We start from the raw sequence: 15,366 nt of genomic DNA, 5'->3' as shown, positions 1-15,366 counted from the left end.
GATCTGTGCTCTGGCTTTTATTCCTCTCCTGGGAAATCAGGAGCAAGCTCTGCAACAGGCAGCCAAAAAAGAGAAATGGGAAAAAAAAAATCACTTACTAGGACAATCCAAAAAGGGAAGAGCTGGGATGGATCCAGGCTGGAAGCGAGGGCAGCACCAACACAGGGGCAGAGATGCTGCCAGTGCCACCCATGTGGGAAACAGGGATCGGGGTAGCAATGCAGGAGGATCCCAGAGCCAGGATCTTTTAAAGGGGACTTATAAAAAACCAGGAGAGGGACTTTTTACACCAGCAGATAATAATAGGACAAGGGGAAAGGTTTTAAACTAAAAAAGGGGAGATTTAGATGGGATATTAGGAGGAAATTCTTCCTTGTGAGGCTGGGGAGGCCCTGGCACAGGTTGTCCAGAGAAGCTGTGGCTGCCCCATCCCTGGAAGTGTTCCAGGACAGGTTGGACAGGGCTTGGATCAGCCTGGGATAGTGGAAGGTGCCCCTGCAAACAGCATCACAGGGAGCAAAAACAAGCAGGTCTGTGGTTCTGGACATGCAGAGGTACCTTCCTCCTCTGCAAAACCGTCACGTCTCTGCTCAGGCGAGCACCAAACCCTCCTCACAATGTCTCCGAGCCCTTCTGGCCCCAGCCCCTGCTCCAGTACCTTTGGGAGGGATCACAGGACACCCCGAGCCAGGCAGCTGCTGCAATGTCACCTCTGTGCAGAGGAGGGCGGGGTTGGCTCCTCAGGGCTCCTGTCTCGACAGAGCTGTGACAGGAGGAGAATTAATCCTGAAGGCTCAGCTGTACCTTGGATTTTGGGGCCCTGGAGCATCCCCCCCCACACACACTGTGCAAGGTCTGGGAGCAGCAGGGACACACCAGCATCCCCATCCTGTCATCCTCCCTCAGGTCTGCCCAGACACTGATGCCTGTCCCAAAGACCTCTCCCAAACTGGGATTGATTTTTGCTCATCAACAAGCCCGTCAGTGACAAGTCGAGGCTGTTAACTTCCAGCTCAGGAGCACTTCTCCAAACCACAACCAGCCTCTCACAAAGCTCAAACGCTCTCATCACACCTCCCTGGAGAGTCTGACACTCAGATGTGATGTTCTGGTTCACCTCCAGGCCGTGGCCATCGGTGTCCTCCCCTGCTCCCCCCTCCTCCAGGCAAAAGCAGGAGAGAGGAGCACGAAGGACACATCACATCAAGCACTGTGTCATGCTCAGAGACACGGAGGCTCCAGAGTGAGGGTGCGGGAAGGACCTGGTTGGATGAAGCCTCTGGAGGTGACTCAGGCCCAGGGAGGACACTGAGACATGCACATTGTGGGTGTCCATCCGAGCGCTCCAGCTGCAGTGACCCGTGGATGTGCCATTTGCTCCGGCACTGCTGCATGTCCGTGCCCTGCTTTCCCAGAGGGATGTTCCCCAGGAGAAGGTGACCTGAAAGCTGCAATACAGCAAGTCTCAGCAGAGGATGTGGCACTGGAGCAGAAAGCCAGGTGAGACTGGTCAGGAACTGGGGATGGATGGATGACACACCCAGTGCCACCCCACAAAGTGGAGGGTCTCAATTCCTAAAAGTAGAAGCATCCTTTCCATTAGCCCTCATTCCTCTGGATTTGGACTTGGTGGGACCTAAAGCAGAGACCAGATGACCCACATCTCCATCCACTGATCACAGAACCATCACAGAATCCTAGAGTGGTTTGGGTTGGAAGGACCTTAAAGCTCATCCAGTCCCACCCCCTGCCACGGGCAGGGACACCTTCCACTAGACCAGGTTGCTCCAAACCCTGTCCAACCTGGCCTTGGACACTTCCAGGAAGGGGGGTTATTGATTCATTACACAAACACTTTGGATGTTTTGCTGCCAGAGATGGTTCTCCATGAAAGCCCTTCAGATGTGCTCCCAGCTGGTCCTGACTTGGGGTCTTCCTGCCCACAAGCTCCTGCCTGGGATGGATTTCAGAAGAGCCAAGTGTTTCACTGTAAGGATGATGGGTAAAGCCCAAGGCTGCTCTCAACAGTGTCTCCACACCGTGAGCTGGAGAGCAGCCAGGTGAGATGTGACTCAACACATCTCCACTCCTCCAGAGCTCCACGACCAACAGGGAGAAACCCCAAACCCATCCCCAGCCCCACGAGAGTCCAACCAGCATCACTGGAGATCCATCACCCACCCAGGAAGGCTCAGCCAGCACAGTGGGAAGAGCAAACCTGCCTTTGCAGATCCCATCACGGGGCAGACAGTGAGACATGCTGGAACATTGTTCTGGAACACCCTGCTGACCTTTACAAACCTGATTTTTCCCCCATCTCCCGCTCTCGAGTCCCGGCCACAGCTGGAGCGGGACATTCATCATCATTTACCACCAGGACTGAGGAGAGGAAGTTGGAATGGAGCTGGGATGAGACAGCCACGCTTGGCATTCCCGGTCCCATCTCCACTTCCCTTGTCATGGCAGAAATAATAAGAAAGCGAAGCCGCCCGTAACGATCCGGCCTCTCCCTGAAAACACGGATCACTGGCAGCAGCTTTATTGCTGCCAGGACAGTCTCTGCTTCCCTGAGCTTCCCAAGGACGTGCCAGATGAATGTATGGAGGGGTCACACTGCAGGGAGGCTCCACCTGGCAGCACAGAGCCCACCATGGCACTCATGGAGAGAGATCCCACCAGGATCTCTGCTGGAGAGGGCAGGGACGAGCATCTGCTCCCCCCAACATGGGAGGATAATTACTGGTATCAAAAATAGCCAGGGGGGAAATGGTTACACCAGGTATTACCAATTAACCCATAAATCTAAACATGACAATTAACAGGATCCTACACTTGCACTAATTACCAGTCTGTGGGAGGAGGATGTGCAGGAGGGAGGTGGGAGCCTGTGGACCTGCCGAAGCAGCAGATCCAGACTCCAGCTGGGGATGTTACAGGGGATCCTACCATGCCAAAATGGAATTGTCAGGGTGACTGGAGGGCTCAAGGGGGTCTCCTGCCTTCCAGGCTCCACCGGGTATTCAGGGCCTTCAACAAATCTCATTAAACCTCCAGCAAAAAACCAAACCTGCAGTGGCACTGCAGAATGTCCCCAATTCCGTGTGGATATGCTGGTTGGCAGCACAGCGGGCACACAGGATTTACTGGGAGAGGAGCTGATCCCAGCCCCAGCCTCACCCTCCCTGGTTTGGGGACCACGCCCAGGGTGTCACTGGGTGCCAGGAGGGCCCCAGGTGTGCAGAGGACACTGTGTCTGCTCCATGTCTCTGGTGGCCAGCGGAAAAATTGCACCATCTCCTTGTTTTGGGAATGTCAAAAGCACAGAGACACCGAGCACAGCTGGATAAAACAGCCACACAACACTTTTACCTTCATGCCCTGTGAGCTCAGCCCCATCCATCCCATCCCATCCTTTCCATCCCCATGGGATAGCAAAGCCTCCTCTCCTCGTGCTGGCAGGTTTGAGCAGGAGGGGGAATCCTGCTTCCTCACCAGCACTTTTACAACTTTTATCTCCTTTAAAAAGGGATTTCTCCCTTTGCTGAGATCAAAGGCTCCCTCTGACAGCCACTTTGCTCCTTGATAACCTGTTGGGCCGTACTCCCGGCATGCAAAGTGGGCTATCGAGGGCAAGGCGATGGAACATAACGGATGGGATGTCAAGAAAAATTAAATCAAGTGTCAGGATAAAATTCCAGGGGGGAAGCTACTTTTATGATTCATATTGCCAACCAATTATCCGGTGACAGGCCGGACGGTGGCGTTTCCTCATGGCTCGCAGCTCGGGAAGGGAATTGTGCAAATCAGCTCATCTAAAGCTCCTTCCCCAAAGCCAGAGGACTCTGAGATGATCACCAGCACACACTCCATCTTCCAGCCCCAGATGACACTCGGCGTGTGCCAGAGTTGATGGATTCCCAAGGAAAAGCAGCTCTGCCAGGGAAACGCTCCAGGCTTGAGATCTCTCCCACCAGCACGAGCAGGGCTCGGCCATCCATCCTGAAAACACTGCAGATCTTTTCCCTTTGAACAGCTCCATCCAGCCTGAAAACACTCTGGATCTCTTCCTTTTGAACAGCTGACGTGCTCTGGGCACTGAGACGGAAAGCCAAGGTCGTGTTTCCATCAGAAACACGGAGTAACTCAATATCCCCACCAGGTAGGAAATACGGCCCTGGGGGGTGGCTGCCCCCCAAGTGACACCGGGCGGCACCGGAGCGGCACTAACAGAGTCTGTCAAGGCCGAATGGATTTTGCTTATCCACAACACTTATCCCTGGTGCCTCAGCAGCCGCTGGAGCGGAGGGAGGTGGCAGCAGCCGTCAGTTTGATGGGAAGCCACGGCTCCGAGAGCAGCTCGGGAAGCCCACACAGCCTCCGGGTCAGGCTCAACGCCCTCAGAACACCCCCAGACACAGAGAGCTGAGGGGGGAAATGCAGCTCTCGGCGCAAAGGAGCGTGTGGGGAGTCGGGGCAGCAAAGCCCAACGTCAGTGGTATTTTTAATCCCTGCCACAACCACGCGGAAAAGCAAAGGGAAAGCTCAGGAGGTAAAAAAGCTGCTGGAGAAGAGAAGGTTGTGTGGAGACCTCACAGCACCTTCCAGGATCTGAAAGGGATACAGGGAAGCCAGAAAGAGACTGGAGTGACAGGGCAAGGGGAATGGGTTCACACTGAAAGAGAGTGGGTTTAGATTAGAAATTGGGAAGAAATTCCTCCCTGTGAGGGTGGTGAGGCCCTGGCACAGGTTGCCCAGAGAACCTGTGAATGCCTCATCCCTGGAAGTGTCCAAGGTCAGGTTGGACGAGGCTTGGAGCAACCTGGGATGGTAGAAGGTGTCCCTGCCCATGGCAGGGGGTGGGACTGGATGAGCCTTAAAATCCCTTCCACTTATTAAGCCAAACTCATCATCAGGATCTGGACACTCTCACCAGCTGCTCTTCCCAAAATACAGTGGGATTTTTTCCAAGGTGTGCTCAGGACAATGCTCTGCACTGGGACAGGGAGCCAATGACCCTCCAGGGGTTTGGGGCTCTGCCTGGTTGGGGGATACAAATAGCCTCATGGACCTTCCCTCACCTGGCCTTTGTTCCTACTACGTGGACCTTTTCCAAGTGAGCAGCTTAAATATTTGCATCCTGGAGATCCAAAAGACAAACCAAGCCACCATCAGCTGGGTCCCCAAGGGAGAACTTTCTGATTCGTTCCATCCCTGCTCATAAAATATAATACCTGGCTGGTCCAGGATCATTTTGGAGAGGTGTTTCATTGGCACTCACTGTGGTAGTTTTCCAGCCCCCTGCCAAGATGGGATGGTTAATGGAGCAGGAAGCAGCTGCTCCTGCTCTGCTTCCAATAACAACAGGGTGGTGGGAGGCAGCACCAAGCCACAGGCTTCTCTCAGACACCCACCAGCTCCCCCACAGCCACAGGTCTTATGGCAAAGGGATTTTTACCCTGTTTGTTCCTAGCCTGTGCCAAAACACTGCAGTGCTTCCCTTGCTGAGCCTGTGGAGGATGGCAGAGCTGCTGGAGCAGAAGCAGAGCCCAGATGGTGACAGGCTGCCATTCCCACCTCTGCTCCATCCAACAGGGCCAGGAACATCCCTCCTGCCTCACAGGGCCACTTCCACCTGGGCCATTCCTCCAGGAGAAGCCAAAGACATGGACAGCACAGGGCCAAGTGCTGTGCTCACAGAGCCCTGTTCCACGCCAGGACAGGCACCCCATGGCATAAACCAGTTTCTCAGGAGGTTTTACCACCATTCCCAACCTTTTGGCCATCCATACACCTCCAGAGGTGCTCCAATCATCACAACCCCCCAGAGATGGACCTAGCTGTCCTTCCCACTCTCCCAAACATGCATGCATCCCCTTCCAGGTGCTCTCGCTCCCAAGGGAGCCTCAGCATTCTCTGGCTGCAGCAGAGGAGCCTCCATGGACCCTGCACAGGCAGGTCGGGACAGGACATGATGCCACATGACACAGCATCCAAACAGCCTTAAAATAAACTTCCCTTCCTTCCTCATGCATGATTAACTCCCACTGGAAAGCTCCTGTGCCTGAGCCTGCACGTGTGTGCACACACTCACACGTGTGCTCCCACCACGGGCAGCAGAACCCTCGTTAGGTCTTAAAAAAAAAAAAAACCATTTTTAAAATCTCTCGGAATTTAGCAACAATCTCCATGGATACCAATAACTGAAATCCCTCCGTTACCATGGCAACACGTTCCCCATCCTGCCTGTTCCTCCTGGAACTGACACGCCGTTTATCGGGAGTGATAGGGAGAGAATTTGAAAGCAACCTTCCCTAAGTGCACGGAAGCAGAAAAATCCTCAGTGAGGAAATAACTATTAATAGAGATAAAACAGCTCCAGCGCGGCTCAGCCCCGGCCTGACGGAACACGGGCTCTGTGCCTGTGCTGAGCTCCAAAACCCCCAGGAAATCGCCAGGAGAACACAACCCTCAGCCACAGGGAAGGCAGACAGGGGCACGAATGCTCAGAGCACAAACTCCCTCTGATTTTTTGTGTGTTTAAAGCACAAATAACTAACAGCAGAGCTGTAAGAGCAGGGCTGTGGGGCAAAGGGATACTGGTGCTGCTGTGGTGTCACAGGGATGGTTTGGGAAATGCTGCTGGCAGCACCCTCGGAGCCTGTGGGGGATGACTGGGGCTCTCACTGAGACATTGCCAGGGCTGGTGGCACCAGAGCCTGAAATTACCTCCTTTTTCCAGCAAAGGGGCTTCCAGGGGAGTGGATTTGGCAATCCAGCCTAGTGAACTACACCTGGATGTCACACAAGGTGCCCACCAGGGTAATTCACACCAGTGGGGTAAAATATATTTACCACCAGGATAAAGAGAGAAGGTTTAGATGGGACATTGGGAAGGAATTCTTCCCTGTGAGGGTGATGAGGCCCTGGCACAATTGCCCAGAGATTCCCCAACCCTGGAAGTGTTCAAGGCCAGGTTGGATGGGGCTTGGAGCAACCTGGTCTAGTGGAAGTTGTCCCTGCCCATGGCAGGGGGTGGGACTGGATGAGCTGTAAGGTCCCTTCCAACCCAAACCACTCTATGATTCCATGATTCAAGAGGCCTGAAGTCCCCTCAGTGTTCTCTCTCAGGACACACCTGCTCAGTCAGCACAGTCCATTATTCCCCATGTCTCCGAGGGTCCAGCTCAGCAGAGCTGGAGCTGCCAGGGAATTGTTTCCCTCTCCCTCTGCCCCAAAGCCCAGAGGAATGGAATGTGCTCAGCACAAAGTGAGTTCTGCCGTGGCTACAAACACTCACAGGCAAGAGCCCCTGGGCTCTCCCACACCAGCAGCAGCCCAGTTTGCAGCACAGACTGGAACAAACCCTCTCCCAGTGTCTCTGGTCCCAAATGTGCCATGTGTCAAAAACACCCAGTAACCAGCTGAGAAAAGGGAATCAAGCCTGGCAGGAAAAACCCACCACCCACCACAGCCCTTCTTCCTTCAGCTTTCACAAAATATGGGGAAAAATGCTCCAAGCCCCTGGGAGGGAGGTGCCTCCCAACATCAGTCCTGCTGTGGCCTCCTGTCCCACAGCCCAAGGGCACAGCAATGCTGACCAGGAGGAAAGACAGCAAACATGAGGTGAGTCCAGAGTCCATCCCCAATTCCATTTCCCAATTCATCCTAAAGAGTTCAGGCTCAAAGGGGAAGACATAACTATGGGGAGTGGGATTCCAAACATTCCTTTGGGAAGCTGGAGGCACAGATGCCCCAGCTCACCCCCCTGAAGACACACTTACCTGTCCTACAGGGTGACAGCACCACACTGGCTCCATCCTTTGAACATCAGGCATCAATTATTGGGGAGAGCAGCTCCATATTTTTCTCATGACTCTGATAAAAGCTCCACGATCCAGACTGAGTCCATCCATGAGCTGTGTCTGGGAAGGGCAATTTGAGCAACAGAAGCTTTTCCATGCTTTGCAGAAACCCCTCCCTGTGGTGGAAGTCACCACTCAAGGCCCTTTGATTGACTCAGCTGAATTTCAGGAGCAGTTTCCCAGACACCAACATTACCATGTGGATCTTGGCCTGGGAAATGGACCAAAGGAATTCAGGGCAGCTGCTGATGATTTGGGCAATTATGAGCAGCTGTGAATCAATAAGGTTTAACTTGCAGGGAGATCCTCGTGGGAGAACCCTTAGGGGCTGATCTTAGGCAGGATTTAGTCAAAGCTTTTCATTAGGGACAAGAGCAGCCTCCAAAGCACGAGCTGGGAAGGGTGGGGGCTCTGCCGAGGTGGGTGCAGGGCACCAGAGATCCAGCAGGGAGGCTCCGAGTGCTGCCTTTCCCTGAGCTCATGAGCCACGAGGAAAGGGAATGGACTGCAACGTGCAGAAAGGCCCTTAATTACAACATCCCAGCTCACTGCAAACATCTGTGATGAACAGGAGGAGGCCAGGAGCCTGAAGGATGGGGAGCACATGGAGCACATCCCACACCCACTGACCACCACAATGAGAAGGGTGAACACCCAAAATCAGGGCTTGGCACTGCTGGGGGACAGACTTGCACAGAATCCCGGGAATATTCACCGTTTGCACAAAAGCCAACCCCAAAACCACCCCAATTAGAGCAGCTTCCTGCTCTGCTCAATTAGGACAGTGCTACAGGTCCCATGAGCTGCCAAAGCTGCCAGCAGCACTGGGAAGGCAGCGGGACACGTCCCTGTGCAGGTTTAGAGGCTCTCCGGGGACACTGATTCCCACAGGGAGGCCAAATAGGTATAAACCAAGCTGAGATTGCTGCAGTCAGGCAGGAGCTGAGGTCAGGCTTATCTGAAACAGCAACACAATCAATCTGGACCAGCCAGGCTTGGACCTGCTCCACAAAACTACAGCCATAGGAAGGACAGAACCATTCCTTCCCTTCCAAGGGACACTCAGCCACTCCACAAATACAGACCCTTAAATGCAAAATGAGAAGTGAGGTCAAGCAGTTTGAAAAAGCCACCACTTGCACATATTTCTCTCTCCTGTTTTTTATGCAGCACTTTCTATCCCCTCAGCCAAGCCCAGCTGTAAATGAACACGGGGCTTCCACAGGGCTGTAAAATTAAAGATCGGGACCAGAAAAGCAGCCATAAACTATAGCTCAGACATAACACTGTTAAATAAAAAGACCAGAAGGAATCACAGCACTTTCCAGCCTGATTTTCAGCACAAGAGAGACAAGGGAGTTCCTCCCCCCCCTCCCATTCCCAATGACACAGATAAGGAGACTGAGAAAAGCGCCGGAGTAGAATCCAAAAATCTTCCCTCTGTCAGGAGCAGACCTGCACATAGCCCTGAAAAATGAGTTGTCAAGATGAGAGGCACTAAAAACATCGCAGCCCCTCCAACACTTGAGGCATTCCTTGGGAGAGCTGCGTTTTTTCACATCCAAGGTTTTGATCTCGGAATTGTTCTGCTCTCTGGCTCTGTGGGGAAAATGGGAAGCGAGCAGCATGTTAAGAATCCTTTGAAGGTATCCTTCCCAAGCACTCCAAAAGACAAAGGGAAAAAATAGATACACACTTGAGCCTCAGGCCCCGGTTCAAGGCAAAGGAAGATTTCAGAGAGTTGAGGCACAAACCCCACGTGCTGAACTCCAGGATGATCATAAGAAAAGGGATGGGCACGTGAAGACTGAAAAGGCACAACCAGATGCAGTACACAGAGACATTGAACTGGGATTGCCACCCTGGAAACAGAACTTGGTTTGCACCAGCTCTCCTAAGAGAGATGGGCTGGAAAAACAGTTCCTTTGGACAGAGCAAATAGGTTGAGTGAAGGACACCTTCCCTTTCCCCGACCTGTCACAGGATAGGAAGAGCGACACACCTCATGATTCAGAACTCGCCCAACCCAAACACAAACTGCGTAGGAATTCACCCTGAAGAAGAGTCAGCCAGAGTTTCAAGGTTTTATGGAGATAACAAACTTGTCCTTGAGCAATATCCGAACATCTACGTTTGTATAAACACCGAGAGCGCCGGGAGAATAAACATATTTATACTCACCTACGTGGGCACACAAAAACAGCACGGCAGGCTGGGAGGAGGCAGGAGGGGCTGGAAGTGTCACCAGAGAGCAGGAGGGGCTGGAAGTGTCACCACAGAGCAGGAGTCAAAGACAGGAGACATTAAGTATCACCCCAGCACTATCACTTTCAATCTTTGTCAAAGTTCTCAGATTGGAGCAGTCCCCCTTCCTCCCTCCCTCCCCAGGCCTGGAAGGGATTATAAACCACCCAGAGATGGATGCAAACTGTTAGATGCATTCATAAAAAAAAAATAAATAAGTCTTACTCCACAGGATAATCGCCTTAAACCCAAGCTGCTCCACATAGCTCCCGGCCTCGTTTGGATTCCGCTCGGACGTGGCTCCCGACCACAGGGCTCTGCCTCCCTCCTGGCATTTCCCTGGATTATTTCTGTGCTGTGCCATTGCCTTGAGATTAAGCTTGTTTTACTCCAAATTCAGCTGCTCTTTGCTCGGTGTTTGACCAGCACTGCTCATGTTGCCTTTATTCCCTGAAAAGTGGCAGGAGGGCTCAGTTCCATTTGCAATGCTCGGCCCCCAAAGTGGGATCGAGTGGAGACAACGCTTTGTGGAACATTCCTTGAATAAAAACCTTCATGTTGAAGCCACACAGGCTGATTTGTGGGATCAATTCCCCAGTGGGAACATTCCCAATGGCTTTAAGAAGGACAAACCAGTATTGGTGGACCTAAAATGAGACTGATATGCAAATGCTGGGGGCAGGTGTTCACTCCTCTGCTCCAGCCCAGAGAACAGGTAGCATTTCCCATTTTGGGAAGTGTCTTGTTCCAAGTGCTGGAGAGTCAGGAATGCTGAAAGCTTTTGAAGTATGGCAGGAGCAGCTGGCAGAGAGGAGCCTGGGGTGAATCCAACTCCAGTTCAAAGCACCAATCCCTCCTCCAAGTCACTGCACAGGGCCGGAATAAAAGGATCTCAGGAAACAGCAGAGACCCAAAGACAAACAGTGCAAGACATGAAAGACTGAAGGAAGGAGCAGCAGGAGTGAGAGCAAAGCTTCTCTCCCTCACCCCAGAAGGACTGGTTGTAGTTCAGTGGGATGCGGATCAAGAAAGAACAGGATTGTCCTTTCTTTCCAATTAAAACTGATTGATTATATGCCAACAGCAAAAAGAGAGGCCAATCCTTCCACATCCAGCTTTGAGCATGGAATCACAGGATGGTTTGGGTTGGAGGGATCATAAAGTTCATCCAGTTTCACCACCTGCCATAGGCAGGGACACCTTCCACTAGCCCAAGTTGCTCCAAGCCCCATCCAACCTGGCCTTGGACACTTCCAGGGATGAGGCAGCCACAGCTTCTCTGGGCCTCACCACCCTCACGGGGAAGAATTTCTTCCCAGTATCTCCTCTAAATCTCCACTTTTCTGGTGGGAAGCCATTCCCCCTTGTCCTGTCCCTCCGGGCCCTTGTCCAAAGTCCCTCTCCAGCTCTCCTGGAGACCCTTTAGGCACTGGAAGGGGCTCCAAGGTCTCCCTGGAGCCTCTCCCAGCCTGTCTCAAGAGCTGAGGGGCTCCAGCTCTCGGAGCATCTCCGTGGCCCTCCTGTTCCACATCATGTTCCACATCCAGCTCCAAAGCAAGGAAAGGGAGGAAGATGACAGATGTGAAGGTGGAGCAGGAGCAGGAGGGAGCGGGGACACCCTTGACAGGGCTGGACACCCCCAGGGCTCCCAGGACAGGGAGGGCTGTACCTGGAGAACCTCTCAGGGCTGGCAGCAGACGGAGGAACATGGAGAGAAAAGCTCAAACACATCCTATTTCACAGGACTTTTGCTCCAGTGGCTCTCAGGAAACCCAGCTGCTCTCCTGCAGCTTCTCCTCCCGCAGGGGCTCTGCTCCGAACACTGATCCAGGCTGGAAAATCCAGGCCTAAACACCACATCCCTTGTGCCTGCAGCTGGAGAACACAGGAACTGACAAACCAGCTTAAGAAAATGATTTTTATTTCTTTTTTTTTTAATTATTTCTTTTTTCTCCTTTTTTTTTTTAATTTCTGCTGTTTACAGATATGTTTTATTTCTCATAATACAGCTTGGCAGCAATAAAAAAAAAAATCCCACTGCAGCTGAACTAAACCCCATAAATACCAGCCCAGAAAACAATGGACAACCACCAATATTTCTATACAGGAACTATTATTTTAATGTCACATTTTGACAATGGTAAATGATCTACAGACTGTACGTGGGCAAAAGGCAAGAAGTGAGTCTTTTGAAACACCAGATGGAGAATAAACAGCTCATTATCAACATTTACATGATTCACATCAAATTGATGACATCCTAAATGTATTCCTTTTAAAGGATAGAAATTTTTCAATAAAATATTACATTTCATTTAATACTCTGGTACAATACTTCATACATTGCAGGAAAAAAAAATAAATGCAAGGTCTACTCCACCTAATAAGAGGATCCTTTTTCATTAGTCTTTAGTACTGTAATAAAAAAAATCACAATAATGTCATAAATAAACAGGCTTGAAATTATTAATTATGTTTCACTATTTAAAAGGGAGAAATTACAAATTAATTTGCAATAATGAAGTTATGGGTAGAAAAATCAAAACCTGACAACACATTCTAGTACCAGCTGTGAATTCTCTCATCCCTACAACAAAAAAAGGAAACAGGTTTTGTATCTTTGTTAGCTGTGTCCTAGTTAATTGTGTTTCCAACACATATTTTAAGAGGGAAAAGTAAAGTTTGGTCAGGATTAATAGGAGAACGAATCAGGCCTAACAACAGTTAGCTGAAATTAAAGTTTATGCTCTAAAACATTCAGTAAATGAAGTTTGCAGCAAATTCATGCTGGCATAAATTATTGTGCCTTAGGAGTTGGGGTAAATTTCCCTTGTGGAATAAAGTCTTCTCCAAGAGAACACTTCAGCCCTGCATCCCTTTTCCATTCATTGATACAGAACAGGCTTGGAAATCAATGCTTAAAATGGAATTCCCTAAAAACCTCACTAGAAATACACAAAACCCACATTCACTGATCCCCCCTGAACCAAAGGACATTGCTCTTTGTTGCTTCATCTGCCAGAAAGCCCAGCTTGAAATTTATTTGCTTAAAATAATTTAAATTATTTCTCTTAATTATGCTTAATTTCTTAATTATTTTCCTTTAAGAACCCTCCATCTCTCACTGGTGTGGGGAAGGGGACAGATTTTCTGGTGCATTTTATGGTCTCCCCTCTGGTGTCACCAGGGCCCAACACTCCAGGGCAGAGAGGAGAATTTATTTATTCCCAACCTTTCAGATTCTGCTCCCCCCTCGCTGACATTCTCCCACCATATGCTCCCCAGGATTAATACACATTCTGCAGCAAGAATTCCCTGCTTCTAAAGACAAAAATTCAAAATAAACCCCTAAACAGCTCAAATGAGGTCATGAGGCAACTTCATGTTGGCCATGAACTGATTGCTGCTTACACAGGTCAATCTTTTAAGACACAACACGTGAACTGAGTTCAGCCAGTGGACATTGCCTCAGGATCCTTCTCTCCCTTCTCCTGACTTCCCCCCTGACTTCCCAGTTTGGAGCAGAGCAGCTCCAAACCCAAGCCTGGGTCCCACCTAGCTCTAACCTATGAAGTGCAGGATTTGTCTAACTCTGCACCAAGTTTGAGGCAAATATTTAATTGCTCTCTACAAATACCAGCACTTCTGTCTGATCCCTGTTCAGCAGGAGGCAGCTGGAAATAGGGACACAGAGGAAGGAGGTGATGGAGAACAGGCATCTCCCACCAAAATTAACAGATTCCTCTCTCATCATCATCTATTCAGACCTAGAAAGGGCACAAGTATTTATGACTACAGTATAAGGCTATGCCAGTAAAACACATCTTATGGTATGCTGGTGACAGGAGTTCCAAAAATAAATCCCAAAGCCCCAAAAGACAAAAAGGACAAGAGGCAAAGTAACAAAATTCTGCTTAACATTAACGAAGCACCTTCATTCAGTTCAAACAAACTGTTCAAATATTTGAATTTGCAAAGCACTCTCAGGAAAAGGTAATGTAATCTCACACTTAACCTTTCACAAAGCTGTATTAATTACATTCCAGGCTTCAGCAGAATTCCGCCAGGAAGGCCAATAACACAATTCCATCGGCCCCGTTTCCCTGCACACGGCAGTTTGTGCAGTGTCACCCTGTGCATGGAAATGGAAATCATTCCTGAACACCCCTAAAGTCACAGAACTCCCCCAAAACCATGGGAAAAGGTGCTGGTGACACACCAGTCCCCACTCCTTGGGTTCCAAGGGGACTGCTGGTCCAGGGAACTGGACAGGGCAAAGTGAAGGAACCCAAACAAGTGGCAGCTCAGCAGACCTTCCTTCTGGAGTCTCTAAAGAGGCTTTTGGCTCATTGACAATCAGAAGTGGTTTCAGATTAACGTGATTTTTAATGGGGACAGCAAGTTCCAGGCAGCTCCAAAAGGCACTTGGGGTGAGAGGGTGACAAAGTCCTGCCTGGTGACACCCGGCGTGGCCTCGCTGCTGCTCCTGCTGCCCTGTCCCACTAAGGCAATTCCAGAGGATTCTTCCATGCACTGCCTTCCCCACACAACTGCAGTTTGGCCTTTTAGACCAGCACAAAGCCTTCCTAAAAATCCAGAAGGCTGCCCAGCTCCCACCTCCCCTGCAGAAGGGAAGGGGGTACTGACCCCAAGGGAACACTGGGTTACTGGTTTCACGGGTTCAATGTGCTGCCAAGGTATCATCATGCAACTTTTTAAACTATCTTAACTCTACAAGTTCAGTCTCTTGTTTAATAGATGAACACAGACTAATTAACACAGACAGTGTCCTCACAAACCACTCAGGTCTCCTGAGAGAAACAGCAACTTTCTATTCTGGGTGGAGAGATCATGGAAAAGAAACTTTGATGTAAAAGCAAGAATTACTCAAAAACAGCCCATCCAGCCACTCAGCTAAGTCAGAATCAAGCCACCAGTTATCACAAAAAGCACCTTCATATCAATAACTGCTCACCCCAGGAAGCTCAGTCTGAGTTTGAAATGTATCAGGACTAATTTGATCATGCAGTTGATTCATTCCCGCTGGTGATCCACTGTTTCCCAACAATCAAGTATTGTTCCCATCAGTATTTTACATTAGTGTAACGGATTTATCCACGTCATTGCTCTCCCCTCACCCACCCCCCCAGCCCCTCCCCCCCCAAAAAAACCCACAACTGCTCAAATAAGGAAAAAACCCCCCACTAATAACCATACTGTGAAACAAAAATACTATTTAAAAAACACATGGATGACAGTC

Source organism: Pipra filicauda, unplaced genomic scaffold (genome assembly GCF_003945595.2).
Source record: "Pipra filicauda isolate LSUMZ 115617 unplaced genomic scaffold, ASM394559v2 scaffold646_size190468_pilon, whole genome shotgun sequence".
Lineage (NCBI taxonomy): Eukaryota > Metazoa > Chordata > Aves > Passeriformes > Pipridae > Pipra > Pipra filicauda.
Note: the sequence above shows the minus strand (reverse complement) of the source record.